The sequence below is a fragment of the Mus caroli genome, chromosome 17, assembly GCF_900094665.2.
Source record: "Mus caroli chromosome 17, CAROLI_EIJ_v1.1, whole genome shotgun sequence".
Taxonomy (NCBI): Eukaryota; Metazoa; Chordata; class Mammalia; order Rodentia; family Muridae; genus Mus; species Mus caroli.
The window spans coordinates 18,679,391-18,694,379 of record NC_034586.1 but is presented as its reverse complement, the minus strand read 5'-3'; the positions used below and the strand labels follow the sequence as shown (position 1 = coordinate 18,694,379).

Sequence of the window (14,989 nt, the reverse complement as noted above, 5' to 3'; positions counted from 1 at the left end):
GGATTAATAGCTGTGAAATAGACTTAATAATGTCATAGAGAATAGATAACTTCCCAGCTCTGGTGCTGATAATGCTTATTATAAAGATTATGAGTTCTTTTATCCAGGAAGTTTATCCAGGAAGTGAATAATCAAAGGCTGGGTAGAAACTAAGGTTGGGATTAAATATTTTGCACAACACTATGCAAGCAACTGAAAGACTTTCATGATAAAACCCCCAGTCTTTGAAGAAATAAATTGAAGAAGATATTTAAACTTGAAGGGATCTCCCGTGCTCATGAATCAGGAGGATTAACATAGTAAAAATGTCCATCCTACCCAAAGAAATTTATACATTCAACACATTCTTTATCCAAATTCCAGCCTGTATGTTATAGACAAGAGGGATAAAGTGATGTGCCAGGCACAAATGCCCTTTCCCTTGAAAATTCATGCAGCTCTATGTCCATTTTCTTTACCATCCTGATCCTGACCCTGAATCCCCTGTACATAGAATTGTATATGTTGTAAAATGTATGATATCATTTTATTTTTCTGGCTATCAAAATTTCTGTGCTATCACTATATTTTCTCTAATATGAACTGGGACTTATGCTGATGCTCTCTTTCGTAATATGATTGTTAGACTATTTACACAAAAATATTCTTGAAAAACTATTTGCATTTTCTATTCTCTTTGCTACTGTGGCCAGGACAATGCTGCTGAGTTTGACTTTATCCATGCTTTCCCCACTGCCCTGTTCTACTGGTTGCACTTTCTATAGTCACCTTTGTCCCCGGAGCTCCACAGCTCCCCTCTCACCATTCTCTCTCCCAAATCTTTTAATCCACATTTTCATATGATTAGTCCTTCTTATACTTCATGTATATTTTGAGTCAGGTTTTCGGAGGGAGCCAGACTTTTTATTTTTTTATTTTTTTAGTATTTTGTGTTGGGAATGGAAGAAAGGAAAACGGAATTTAGGGTGCTGGTTATATTTTGTTGTGCGGTTTTTAGCCCAGGAAGCTTGTATTCCAAGCTAACAAATGAGGCTGCCTATCTATTACCTGAGAGGTTTAGAACTATCAGATATTAGGATGATGCATGCCTGACAGCTGGAGCAGTGTGGCTGGAAGCCTGAGATGAAGTGGAAGGAACCAGAATCCCGAGGCGGGGGTAGGGGAGTCAGGGGGGGTGTCACTGGAACGACCCGGAAAGTGACAGCGAAAAGAAAGAAGGTGGGTGGATCCTACAAAAACAACTAGGTGTTGATACTCTTCAGAGGAGGTACGTCACCGGAACCAGGGTGTGGTGGGCGGGTCTAAGAGAGCTGCTCCAAAGACTGACAAAAGATTTCCTGCCCGGAGTGACAAGAAAATCCTCACGCCCCTTCCTACGTGAATGCTTTACGCGGCGCCTAACCGTGGGCTGGTTTCCCAGAGAGAACCGGTGTCCTAGATCTCTCTGGACCCCGGGAAACTCTCCTCAGACCCGGTTTCCTGGCAGTGGGCCTGGGAGAGTCAGCAGTGAGCAGCGCAGCGGTGGGCACCGCAGCCTGGCTTCCCTGGAACTTCCCAGGTCAGATGAGCTGCCGGGTGGGAGTGGAGAGGGGTGTGTGCAGCTGCTTAAGGAAGCAGCTCTCAATGATTCTATTGTGGATATCCTACAGTTGTGGGGCAGTTTGAGATCTTATGAACTGCAATTTATAGTGTTCTTTTCATTTATCCTACACTTACCCGAATAATCAGTCATAAAGTAACACGTTAAAAATCTGGTAAATTAGATCTGCTGTTTGCTTTCGTGTCAGTTATAAAGCTCCGGGACAATAAATTCATTCATGCTTTCTTACTCCCTTCTTTTACTCACTGGTTATTCAAGAGAATGCCTTTGGCTCCTGTTAACAGGTATCCACATAGATAACTTTGTGTACAATAATTATATGAGGAAATAGTGCAGTTTTTATTGAACCAGAAAATTTACTTCATTGAGCGAAACTGTTATTGCTGTAAACATTAACATTTATAGGCAGATTTTTTTTTTAGTGGCCATGATTTTTTCATCTGGGTTGTATGCAGTTTAGGATGTAAGTAAAGCATTCAGAAATGCGTCTTCATATGCTGAATTTTTAATGTTATACCTTAGTTCCAGGGAAGCCCAGTATTGCTGTGTGAGTGTATCAGACCACACCATTAAAGTAGAAAACCCTCTATAGATTAAAATAAAGTGTTAGGAAGCATCTTTTGAATAATTACGATCTTTCACCTTTATAGGAAATTTGTCTCCTTGGTTGAAGAAAAGCACTCTGCCCTTACATACGTGGTCAAACAATTGTTTGGGTTTTTTTGTTTGGTTGGTTTTTTAATTTCATGGTTTGTTAACATGTAGTGCTGTGACTGTGAACTTCTCGTAGGAGGAGTAGGAATGCCTAGACCCTGCTGACAGGGCTTTGTGCAGAGATCTCCCTTTGGACAAGTGCAGCAGTCTGGTTTCTGTGGGTGACAATAGTTTTCTTGCAGTCTCCCCAGCTCCTCCCCAGGATTCCTGGGAGAATGACTCTGCTTGTGTCTGAGCTGTGTGTGACTGAGTCTCACATCTTACATTCAAATCCTTACAGGAAAGGAGCCATTTTTAGTTGTGATATTTTCTCTTTCCTTCATATTTATCTTTTTGGAAGTGTCATGTATTTTCCTTCCATGAAAAGTTCTGGGGTGCTTTCTGAAGAATCTCTTTCCCACACACAGGTGTCACACTCCTCAGCCAGTTCTGCTCACCTGTGAGTTTGAACTAAGAGCCCTGGATGGTGAAGAGAAGAAGCTGTAGCAAAGGATCCAGGTATGGTAGAGGGATTAAGGAAAGAATGTTGAGGGGCTCAATTCACAGTAGAAAGAGAACATGAAATTGGTTTGGCCAGATTCTGTTTCATTCCAAATGTTTCTAGATAATTGTACTGAGAATAATGTCAGAATGTTCCCATGGTAGGTATTAGAAGACTCTCTTTGTGAGAATTAATACACAGAGGCAAACGTAATTTAATTTGGTTTTGTATGTGAGGGATGTTGTCCACCTCCCACTCACATCCACTGATCACATCATCTTACCAATATTAAATATTTTCATTATTATATCTTAATATACTGTTTAGTCAGAACAGTTGATGCCTCCGTTTTTCCTGCTCTTAGACTTTTAGAGCATTTTGCATTTCCTTTGTGTTCTGTATCTTTTATGCTTAATTTCTCCATTTCCTAATATAGTGCTCACAGAATGTTGATAATATTTGCTTGCTTAATATCTCTGCATAGTATTAAACTCTTGTCTATATTACCTTCCCATTGATATCTACTCTTATTAGTCTTCCTATCTATTCTCAATGCTTTGCACTGCTATAGTTTTAATATCTTTTGAAGTCACCCTTCCATTTGATGCTTTTGTCCTAGTTTTAAAAATCCTTTTTGGTTTCTCAATGTTTCAAAATGTCAGTATGTTTTTTGGTATTTTGAATCTTAAAAACATCCTTTAATATTTCTTCACATGCTTGCAGTGACTCAATATTCATGTCTTTTATGTGTTCCAGGTTCTTAGAGAAGACATTTTTTAAACTGTAATCTTTACTAGGCTTGAAGACTTTTATATTGTTGTTACTACATATTTAGACATATTGTCTAGGTAGTCTTGGCAGTTCTGAAACTCTTTGTAGATAGGCTTCTCTTGAACATAGAGATCTGCTACCCTAGTCTGTTGAGTGCTGCTGGAATAGAAGGCTTGCATCACCAACCCAAGGTGACTCCTTTCATGGCCACATTGGAGAGCGGTGCATGGCATTTGAGAATATTGTGCTTCTTCTGCTGTTATATGGCTGGTTTTCTATTGACATCCTACTCATTACTGCCTCTTTGTGCTATTCATGGTTGCCTTTCTCAAAGGTGGACTTTGTTTATTTGTTTATTTAGTTATTTTCTTTCTTTTATTCTATTTTCCCTTTTTTAAATTAGATATTTTATTTGTTTACATTTCAAATGTTATCCCCTTTACCTGTTTCCCCTCTGCAAACCCTGTATCCTATCCCCCTTACCCTGCTTCTATGAGGGTGCTTCCATACCCACCCACCCACCCACTCCTGCTTCACCGTCCTAGCATGCCTCTACATTGGGGCATCCAGCCTTCACAGGACCAAGGACCTTCCCTCCCATTGATGCTAACCAAGGCCCTTTCAGCTCCTTTAGTCCTTCCCCTAACTTCTGGGGTCCCTGCGCTCAGTTCAATGGTTGGCTGCAAGCATCCACATCTGTATTGGTCAAGATCTGGCAGAACCTGTCAGGAGACAGCTGTATTAGGCTCCTGTCAGCAAGCACTTCTTGGCATCTGCAGGCAGAATGGATCCCCAGGTGGGGCAGTCTCTGGATGGCTTTTCTTTCCGTCTCTGTTCCACTCTTTGTCCCTTCCACTCTTTTGTCCTTTAGACAGGAGTAATTCTGGGTGAAAATTTTGCAGGTGGGTAGGTGGCCCCATCCCTCAACAGGGGTGGGAGGGCATGACTAACCACTGGATATGGTCTCTACAGGTCAGCTAATGTCATCCCTGTGGGATCCTGGGAAGTCCTTGCTTTCCTGGCTTTTGGGTCTTTTTGGTGCTACTCCTAGTTCCCCATCCCCCATTGCTACATACCTCTATTCAATTTCCTCTACACTGGGGCATCCAGCCTTCACAGGTCCAAGGGCCTCCCCTCTCATTGATGCTAAACAAGGCCCTTTCAGCTCCTTCAGACCTTCCCCTAACTCCTGGGGTCCCTGTGCACAGTCTAATGGTTGGCTGCAAGCATCCACAGCTGTATTGGTCAGGATCTGGCAGAGAATGTCTGTACATCTCCTCCATCTCCTCCCATACCTGATTCTTCCCCTCTTTTCCCCTCCCCCTTCTCTTTTCCTCCCAAGTCCCTCCAACCTTCTACTTCCCTTGATCATATTGTTCCCCCTTCTAAGTAGAACTGAAGTATCCATTCTTTGGTCTTCCTTCCTCTTGAGCTTCATGTGTTCCATGTCTAGTGGGTATTCCATGATGCTCTTTGCCTAATTTGGTGACTGAATTACCTCACTCAACATGATACTTTCTAGATCCATCCATTTGCCTGCGAATTTCATGAAGTCATTGTTTTTTAATAGCTAAGTAGTACTCCATTGTGTAAATGTACCACATTTTCTGTATCCATTCCTCTGGTGAGGAGCATGTGGGCTGTTTCCTCTTCTGGCTATTATGAATATGGCTGCTATGACTACAGTGGAGCATGTGCCCTTATTACATGTTGGAGCATCTTCTGGGTATATGCTCAAGAGTGGTATAGCTGGGTCTTCTGGTAATAATACTGTGTCCAATTTTCTCAGAAACTGCCAGACTGATTTCCACAGTGGTTGTACCAGCTTGCAATCCCACGAGCAATGGAGGAGTGTTCCTCTTTCTCCACATCCTCGCCAGCAACTGCTGTCACCTGAGGTTTTGATCTTAGCCATTATGACTGGTGTGAGGTGGAATCTCAGAGTTGTTTTGATTTGCATTTCCACAATGACTAAGGATGCTGAACATTTCCTTAGGTGCTTCTATTAAGGAATAGTGACCATTGCTTCCTGTTATTTTTGTTGTTAGAGGTGGGACTATGTTTGTGTCGCTATCTTCTTTTGGGTTTGCTAAAAGAAGATTACTTTCTTGCTTTTTCTTGCACTAAGATTCCCTCCTTATGTTGGAATTTTCCATCTATTATCCTTTACAGTGCTGGATTTGTGGAAAGATACTGTGTAAATTTTTTTCTTTTGTCATGGAATCTATTGGTTTCTCCATCTATGGTAATTGAGTTTTGCTGGGTATAGTAGCCTGGGCTGGCATTTTTGTTCTCTTATGGTCTGTACAACATCTGCTCAGGATCTTCTAGCTTTCATAGTCTCTGGTGAGAAGTCTGGTGTAGTTCTGATAGCTCTGCCTTTATATGTTACTTGACCTTTTTCCCTTACTGCTTTTAACGTTCTTTCTTTGTTTTGTGCATTTAGTGTTTTGATTATTATGTGATGAGAGGAATTTCTATTTTGGTCCAATCTATTTGGAGTTCTGTAGGCTTCTCATGTGTTTATGGGCATCTCTTACTTTAGGTTAGGGAGGTTTTTGCTTATAATTTTGTTGCTATTTACTGGCCTTTTAAGTTGGGATTCTTCTCTCTCTTCTATACCTATTATCCTTAGGTTTCATCTTCTCATTGTGTCCTGGATTTCCTGAATGTTTGGATTAGGAGCTTTTTGCAGTTTGCATTTTCTTTGACTGTTGTGTCAATGTTTTCTATGGTATCTTCTGCACCTGAGATTCTCTCTTCTATCTTGCATTCTGTTGGTGATGCTTACATCTATGACTCCTGATCTCTTTCCTAGGTTTTCTATCTCCAGAGTTGTCTCCCTTTGTGATTTCTTTGTTGTTTTTATTTCCATTTTTACATCCTGGATGGTTTTGTTCAATTCCTTCACCTGTTTGGATGTGTTTTCCTGTAATTCTTTAAGGGATTTTTTTGTTTCCTCTTTAAGGATTTCTACCTGTTTACCTGTGTTCGCCTGTATTTCTTCAAGGGAGTTATATATGTCCTTCTTAAAGACCTCTATCATCACTCTGTGATTTAAAAATCGGAGTCTTGCTTTTCTGCTGTATTGGAGTATCCAGTGCTTGCTGTAGTGGGAGTACTGGGTTCTGATGATGCCAAGTAGCCTTGGTTTCTGTTGCTTATGTTCTTGTACTTGCCTCTCGTCATCTGGTTATCTGTGGTGTTAGCTGGTCTTGCTATCTCTGACTGTGGCTTGTGCCTCCTGCAAGCCTCTATGTCAGTACTCCTGGGAGACCAGCTCTCTCCATGTGGAATTTGGATATGGATAGCTGTGGCACAGGGTCAACTCCAGGGTATAGATGGAAACCAGAAGCATCCTATCCCTGGCTATTCCTTGGTTCCCGTGTCCTGAAGACTCTGAGTGAGTCCCTTTTGTGCCAGGAATTTGAGCAGAAGTAGTGATCTCACCTGTGCTATCAGGTGTGTCAGCACTCCTGGGAGACCAGCTCTCTCCTGGCTGGATTTGGGTATGGAGAGCTGTGGCACAGGGTCAGCTCTGGGGGTGCAGAAGGAAATCAGAAGGATCCTGTCCCTGGCTGTTCCTCCATTGCTATGTCCTGATGGCTCTGGACGGGTTCCTCTTGGGTCTGGACTTTGAGAAGAAGTGGTGGTCTCACCTGTTCTCTCAGGTGGCACACAGTCTCTACCAGAGAAGAGCCAGGTAGTCAAAGGAGTGTCCCATGAGCAAACTGCATTTAGAGGCACCCTTGAACAAGAGGTTAGGGTTTGTTTTTCTGTGTGTGCTGAAACTAGTGTTGGTCAATCTGGCTCTCAGCCAGACTGATCCTGAAGCAAATATCTCAGGGAACTGATCAGGGATGATTTAAAGAGCCTGGTAACAACAGTGAGATTCCAGGATTCCCTTCAGTTGACTCATTTTCCTCCCCCCGACTCCCACAGTTTCTGAGGTTTAGTCCATTATCATCATGGCAAAAAGTATGGTGGCATACAGGCTGACAGGGCATTTGAGGACAGCAAAGACTCTCAATGGTGGACTTTCAAGCTTACCTGTATCACCATCTATCTGCTTTCTAAACTTCTGTCATTGATTGCTTCATGAGCTTGAAAACATGTGTAATGCATGTTTTGTGAAATGCATTCATGTTCATCATATAGTTTTCTGGAATTTGATACCATTTGATCATTTGTTAATAGTCTTTGCTTTATAAGTTGATAGATTTTTCTTTTTCTCTTACCTGCTGAAATTGTGACCAACTATTTTGGAAGGAAATCTTTAAACAATTTCCTTGAGTCTTAGCAGGTTTTATTCTTTTTTATATTTTTAATAAAGTTGGTGGCATTGTAATGGGCCAGCTTAATAGGCATCGGTGGCTCTGAAGACATGAACCATTATGTCAGGTTTTTAAAATAACTGAGTAGTATTCCATTGTGTAAAGGTACCACATTTTCTTTATTCTTCTCTTGAGGGTCTTCTAGGTCCATTCTAATTCCTGTCTATTTTGCACAAAGTTGCAATGAACAAGCAAGGGCCCTTGGGGTAGGTTGGAGTGTTCTTTGGGGTAGATACCGTAGAGTGGTATGAGTGGATCTTGAAGTAGTTTGATTCCCATCAATTTGAGGAATGATCACAATGATTCTCTTAGTGGCTATACAAGTTTGCACTCCCAGCAGCAATGGAGGAATATTTCTGTTGCTCCACATCGCTCTCCAGCATGAGCTCTCATGTGAATCATTGATTTTAGCTATTCTGACAAGGATAAGATGGGCTCTCAAAGTAGTTTTGATTTGCATTTCCCTGAAGGATAAGGGTGTTGAAAATTTTTTAGATGTTTCTTGACTATCTTGAGGTTTCTCCATTTAAAATTTTCTGCTTATATTTGTAACCCATTTTAATTGGATTATTTGTTTATTTTTAACATCCAGTTTATTGAGTTATTTTATATTTTGGATATTAGGTCTCTATTGGATGTGGAATGTGTAAGATCTTTTCCCACACTGTAGGCTACTGCTTTGTCCAAATGATAGTGTCATTTGCATTATAGAAGCTTTTCGGTTTTCTGAGGTCCCATTTATTAGTTGTTCTGTGTGCCTGTGCTATTGATGGTTTTTTTTTTTTCTTTTCCTTTAAAGAAAGTCATCTCCTGTGACAATATGTTCACTTTTCTTTCCTACTCTATTTTCTGTTAGATTCATAGTGCTTGATTTTATACTGAGGTCCTTATTCCATTTGCACTTGAATTTTGTGCTAGGTGATAAGATTGGATCCACTTGCATTATTCTAGATGCAGACACCCAGTTAGACCAGCACTATTTGTTGAAGATGGTATCTTTTTTCAGTTTGTATTCCTGGATTCTTTGTCAAAAATTAGATGGCCATATGTATTTATGCCTAGGTCTTCAGTTCATTTTCATCGATCAACATGTCTGCTTTTCTGCCAATATTTTGAGGTTTTTGGACTAGTTTTGAAGAAAACTTGAAATTGGGAATGGTGAGAACACCAGAAGTTCTCTTATTCTTTATGATTGTTTGAGCTATTTTACAGGTTTTTTTTTTTTTGCTTATTTATATAAGTGTGAATTTACCAATTTAAAATCTGTGAAAAGTTGTGTTGGAATTTGGATGAGGAATTCCTTGAATCTGTAGATCTCTTGTTGTAGTCTTAGTATCTTAATCCTCTTGATCCACAAGCATGGAAGTCTTTCCAACTTTTAATATCTTCTTCAATTTTTTCAAAGTCTTGACACTTTTATTGTACAAGTTTTTCACTTGTTGCATAGAGTTACCATCAACATTTGTATATTATTTGAGGCCATTGTATAATGTGTTATTTTCTTGATTTTTATTTTTTAAATCAGTTTGTATCTCTTATATATGAAGGTTATTGATTTTTGTGCATTGATTTTCTTTCAGCTATCTGGGAGAAAGTTTTTATCAGTTGTAGAAGTTCCCTGGTGGAATTTTTTGGGTCACTTATATATACTGTCATATCATTTGCAAATAAGAATATTTTGACCTCTTCCTTTGTAATCCAGTATCTACTTGATCTCTTTCTGTTGTCTTATTGCTCTAGGTAAGAATAAATGTATTATTTTGAAGAGACATGGAGAGAGTGAACAGCCTAGTTTGTTCCTGATTTTAGTGAAATTGCTTTGAGTTCCTCTCTATTTAATTTGATCTTGATTCTAGGTTTGCTGTAAGCTGTCTTTATGATATTTAAGTATGTGCTTTGTATTTTTTTTTTCTACAGGATTTTATGGTGAAATGGTGTTACATTTTTCTAAGGCCTTTTCTGTATGTATTGATACAATCATGTCTTATTTTTTCCAGTTTGTTTTGCATGGTGAATTATATTTATTGATTTTTGTATACTGTAGTATTCTTTCATCTCTATTACAAAGCCTGGTTGGTCATGTTTGGTGTTCTTCCTGATGTGTTCTTAGATTCTCTTTGCAAGTATTTTGTGAGTATTTTTGCATGTATGTTCATTGAGGAAACTGGTCTGTAATTCCCCTTTTTAGTTGCATCTTTATGTGGTTTTTGTTGTGTCTGTATGTGGTTTGGTTATCAGGATAACGTGGCCTGTTAAAATATTCCACTGTTTCTTATGAAGTAATTTGAGGAGTATTAATTTTAACTCTTCTTTGTTCTTTGAAAGTAGTATAATTCTGGGCTAAAACCATCTCTTCCTTGGTGGTGGTGGTGGTGGTTGGGAGACTTTTAATGACCCCTATTTCGCTAGGGGTTAGATAATTCTATTTGCTTATATGATGTTGATATCACATTAGAATGTGGTACCTACTGATAAAATTATCCATTTCTTTTACATCTTTCATTTTGGTTGAGTAGAAGTTTTTCATATTTTACGATTCTCTGGATTTCCTCAGTTTCTGTTTTGTTTCTGATTTTGCTTATTTAGATGCTTTCTCTCAACCTTTTAGTTAGTTTGAATAAGGTTTTATCAATCTTGTTGACTATGTCAAAGAAGCAACTCTTTGTTTCATTGATTCCTGTATTGGTTTCTATATTTCTATTTCATTGATTGTAGCCTTGTCTTTGATTTTTTAAATTTATTTGTTTATTTATTTATTTATTTATTTATTATGCTATCTGTGCTCTTTGTTGGGCTTGATTGCTCTTTGTATGTAGAGGTTTTCAGGCCTGCTGCTTAGTTGCTAGGATGACATCTCTGCAGATTTAGTTTGTTCCTTTCTTGTCTTAACCCATTTGTAATGCACTAAGGTTGTTCACTTTCCATTTGTTTGTGAGCATGGCCTAACTGAATTCTTCAAGACAGCTCCAAATGCACTGCTTATTTCTGTACCTTAGATGGCCACAAACTTCTCCATAAACAACTACATTTTCAAAAGGGATTTTCGGTTTGGCATATTAGAGGGCCTTTAGCATTCTTCCCAGAAGACAAAATTATTCATGACTTAGCACTATCACAATATCACCATCTAGTGAGGAAAGCTACAGCACAGGATGAATTCAGCAGTAGGGTTGAATTGGCTGAGAGACCACTGACTTCCTGATATAGAGGTACAGTTTCCCACAATTAGACTCAGCTTAGGCCTAGGCTGTCGGGAAACATATGTGGATGCTGTACAGAGCATGTCCAAGGCAGCATAGCAGTTTGAGCTATGAGCTTGTATATGAGTGAGAGGGACCAGTCTTTATGGGGCAGGGATAGTACGAAGACTAGGAGTGTGAGGTGGGGGGAAACTAGTGGAATAGACTCTACAAAGGTAATTAAGGAAGAAAAAGCACCTGGTCTGAAAGGGTTTAAGGTACCAGGTATATGAACAGAGCTGTGATGGACTGCTGGAAAAGCAGAAGGTACTCTTAACCAGTGAACCATCTCTCTAGCCCCAACTGCACTTGAAAAGATATTACATAATCTGAACTGGAGAGAAATCTAAACGGTAGTGATAATGGCAAATCCTTTCTGCTACTCAAAAAATTTGTGGTGGAAAAAGACCAGAATTTATGTCATGTAATAAGCCATTGTGTACATTGTATATTGAAGGACTGCAGTGCCTAACTGCTGAGAATCCTTTGTAGCACTTTTGGAAAACTTTAGTCTTTGAAATACTGCCATACCTCACCTATATCACAAAAGTGTCACTAATATCTTTGGTCTTTTTTACCTCAGGAAAAATTTTGTCCCACAGCATATAATAAATGAGTAATTGTCAATTGCAGGGTCTGTTAATAGTCATGAATGTGGCTGTGGAATGCCCATAGGAGGAATGGGAGTATTTAGACTGTGCTCAGAGGATATTGTACATATATGTGATGCTGGAGAATTATAGCCACCTATTTTTGTGTAGCTAAGGATGCTCTTCTTATAGACTGTCTGATACATCCTTTGTATTTACTTGCTTTGTATATGTAAACTCTCTGTACTGTCTAATGATCCCCAGAAATGATGGGTATTCTGGTTTTCAACATAACCCTATCATGATGCTTTCTTTACCTGTGTGTGTGTGTGTGTGTGTGTGTGTGTGTGTGTGTGTGTGTCTGTCTGTGTATGTCTGTATGTGTGTGTCTGTGTGTGTGTATATGTGTGTTCTCTGGAAGTATGACAAGTGTTATATTCTGAATGTTCTCTCCATCTCTCTTATTTTCTCTTTAAGTAAAAGGCAGCAATACTTTGTAAGCATACTAGATACAGCAGTGATATGAACAATGGAGAGAGCTCAGGTGGTATGCTGGTACAAGCCATGTGAAGCAGGCCAATCAAGAAGACCTCTCCAAGACCTGTGTGTCATCTACCGCCTCTAGGATCCTTACAGAGCATTTTCAGTAGTTTTACACTACAGGATAGTTAGGGAATCATTTGTAGAATTCTCTTTGTCTACTGGCACTGTAATGTCTTAGAAATTCAGATGAATTCTGAAGAATTTTTTTCTTAATATTGAAGTCTAAGTCATACACCAAACCTGTTCCACTGTGAAGCAGAAGAAAGAATCCAGTAAGGGGGAGAGAAAATCTATAGCAGTGAGATCATTGAATATTTTGGAGAAACGGAAGTAAGATTAGTGAGGATTTTAAGTGAGAGTGGAAATGAGATGGAGAGGGGAATGGAAGAGACGTCCCAGTAGTAAATAGCACTTGCTTGTCTTAAAAACGTGGATTATTTCTCAGCACCTCATGATTTTTTAAGTTCCAGGAAATCTGATGACTTCTTTCGAGCTCAGTAGGCACCATGCACAAACACAGAGCTTGTACATACCTGGTGTATAACACTACTACCCATACACTAAAATAAAAATGTAACAAAAGTTTTTGAAAGCAATGAGACTAAATGGGACATGAGATTGATTTTGCCCCATTTGATTTATAAAGAAATGGTTCTAGAATATTCTACCATATGTCATCTCCTGATTAACCTATTACACTCAATCCTGCCTTCCGTGGTAATGATTAGTAATAGTAGAAGACATAATTTATTTGACTATGCATGTGTATGATGCTATTCCATTAGTATCACTTTTTTGTGTACTTAGCAATAATGGCTAAATTTCATTATCTTCATTTAAGCATTATTGCCTCAAAGTTTGTTTGCTGATCTTTTGACTGTGAAGACTTCAGTAGTTTCTTTATATTCTTTTCCTTTTGTGGTCATTTTCCCCTGATATAATGACAGCAGGACCTCGATAAGAATTATTTAATATCTCTGAAGACTTTTAAACTGTCTATATTGTCTTCTCACTGATTTCTGCTGTGTTTTAAAAAAATAATTTCCATTATAATGATTTTAGTTGCTTTGGAAATCACAGTTTAATGTTTGGCGGGACTTGAATGATCTGTGCTTTCTCAAAATTCCAAATGTAGTTAGGATTACTTTGTTAAAAAACAAATTGCTTTGAATCTTTAGAAAACAGAAATCTTCTTGTTGATTGTGTACCTGTGTTTGAATGAGAACATGTTACCCTGTGTCACTGATCACCTGTCACGTGTGTAAGTTCTGTTTTGATTTCCTGCTACTGATGAATGCTGTTGATCAATGAGTATTAATCAATAAATGCAAGATTGTACAGTAAGAAGCCATTTAATGCAAAACCACCTGTGATATTTGAAACTTACTTGAATTCCTTGCTTGTTTCATTGTAGAAGCTATACACTGACCTGCATGGTAACTGCAGGAAGTTGGATCCCCACTGACTCTGCCCCTCACTTCTTTCTATTACTTTGTCTGAAAGATTAGTTACTATAGAACCTTGAGTAAAGAGATCAGGCAGAACGGCAATCTAATGCACATTAGTTGAGAATTTTGTTCGTTACTAAAAATGTGTGGCATGAAGATTCCAGACAAAAGATTGGTTTCAGGATGAAGCACAAGATAGATGCCAGCTCCAATGAGTGCTGCTCACTGACCACCTGTAACAGGTGCCCTGAGTGTCACATATTGTTCATCAGCATCTCTCATTTCATTATGTTTCTTGTAAAATGAAATTTATGTGGTTATTGACCAAATGTAGAGACAAATGCATTGAACAGGTGAAAGAATTTCCCACATATGATTAGAAGGGTGAATATGTGGGCTGTTAACTCTTTGGAGCAGCATCAGGGAGCCTGGTATCAGGAGGGCACCTGTGAGACCCTTCAATCCTAGACCCAATCCTGATTCAATGAATAGTTTTCATACAGATAATGCAGAAGACAGGTGCAGAAATGAAATTGGTTCTACTCCTTTCATGTCCTTTTTCTGTTGTTAAATTTAGCTAAATTTATACATTTAACTAAATATACATATCTGAGCATGGTTGGGAGGCTGCTTACTTGTTCCTTGAAACCCTTAAATGACTCCACCTCTGAAGGAGATACCCCTTCTCTGTCTGCTATGAACTGCCTATAACACTCAATTAAGTCCCAACCTCAGGGCCCCTCTCAGCCTTGATGAAATGCTGATGGACTCAATCTTTTGAGACTCTTTGCTAATGAACATAGAGGAATAAAGTTCAGAAGTTTTTTCACTGCATATTCTCCATCCTCTGGCTCTAGGTCTTCCATTTTCCCACTGTCATTTAGAATGTTCTTTTGTCCTGTGCTGGATATCAGTATATAAACTCTGCTGTCATTGAAATTAGAGAGCTACCTGCTTCTGCCACAACAGTGCAGGCATTAAAAGCCTGAGCAGTCATTCCCAACTCTCCCTCACTCTTCCTCTCCTCCTGCCTTCCCCAGCTTCAGCCTACAGCCTTTTTGCTATAATGCCACACTTACTTCTCATACAAAACAGCTATTAGCATAGTTGCAGAGATTCCTCCGCCATGGTAGATTGCATTTTTTTGGGGCGGGCAAGTGAGGACTGGACAAACATTTACACATCCTTCTAGGCTAGCACCCACAACACAGCAATTAACAACTGAGAACACAATAATACACTTTCAGAGCCAGTTGATAAGATGCATGG

At 39.2% G+C, this 14,989-nt stretch overlaps 1 protein-coding gene across 1 annotated transcript in view; it reads left to right on the top strand.

Annotated features, from left to right (window-relative positions):
• Window positions 1-1,305: 1,305 nt before the first annotated feature.
• The window catches only part of LOC115029053 (zinc finger protein OZF-like), a 29,345-nt gene continuing 15,661 nt past the window's right edge, over window positions 1,306-14,989 (top strand). The window contains exons 1-2 of the mRNA XM_029471263.1: window positions 1,306-1,558; window positions 2,722-2,812. The gene's annotated coding sequence lies outside the window, so the exon portion shown is untranslated. The remainder of the gene's footprint in view (window positions 1,559-2,721; window positions 2,813-14,989) is intronic.